Source organism: Hippocampus comes, unplaced genomic scaffold, assembly GCF_001891065.2.
Source record: "Hippocampus comes isolate QL1 unplaced genomic scaffold, H_comes_QL1_v1.1 scaffold228, whole genome shotgun sequence".
Taxonomy (NCBI): domain Eukaryota; kingdom Metazoa; phylum Chordata; class Actinopteri; order Syngnathiformes; family Syngnathidae; genus Hippocampus; species Hippocampus comes.
The window spans coordinates 565,366-566,137 of record NW_017805877.1 but is presented as its reverse complement, the minus strand read 5'-3'; positions in this window follow the sequence as shown (position 1 = coordinate 566,137).

The window sequence follows — 772 nt, the reverse complement described above, 5'->3', positions numbered from 1 at the left end:
TATATATATATGAGGCAGCCTGGGGCCCTTCACCATGGAACCTGCGTTGTACCTCATCAATCTCAAGCTGTGACAGCAATTGCCGTATGTGGATGTTGGAACAATGAGCTACTAGTTGTTTCGTGGTCAACCGTGACTGTGGGTTTCGAAGTAACCATCTAGCCCAATTTCTCTGCATGTAACCCCTCTGACTAGGGTTGCTTGAGTAGTAGCATTCCAACAGAGCCATGTTATCGCATCTCGCCCATCTCCGCTTTGTTCCAGTAGCCCATTTTTCATCGAGGTGCTCTGGTTCCCCAGCACCTGACGCAGGCCTTGTTTGGCCGGGCGACGTCTGAGCCGGCATGTCATTCGTTTTATTGTCTCTCATCATTGTATGAGGTAGGCATTAGCGTAAAGGGTCTTGCCCAAGGACCCACACTGGATGGTGTTATGTGCTCATTTATATATATATATATTATTTATACATATTTTCAAATATGTCTTAGAACCCTTTTTTCTTCCTTTGGCTTTCCCCTCAGCATGAGAATCAATGTCTCATCCTATTGTTTTAGTGTGTTGTTGTGTTTACTGTTTTTATGTGATTAATTTATTGTTTTAACTGTCTTTGTCTTCCTACGTCTGATTCTGAATTTATGTTCAGCACTTTCGATGCAGCTTTATATATATATATATTATTTATACATATTTTCAAATATGTCTTAGAACCCTTTTTTCTTCCTTTGGCTTTCCCCTCAGCATGAGAATCAATGTCTCATCCTATTGTTTTAGT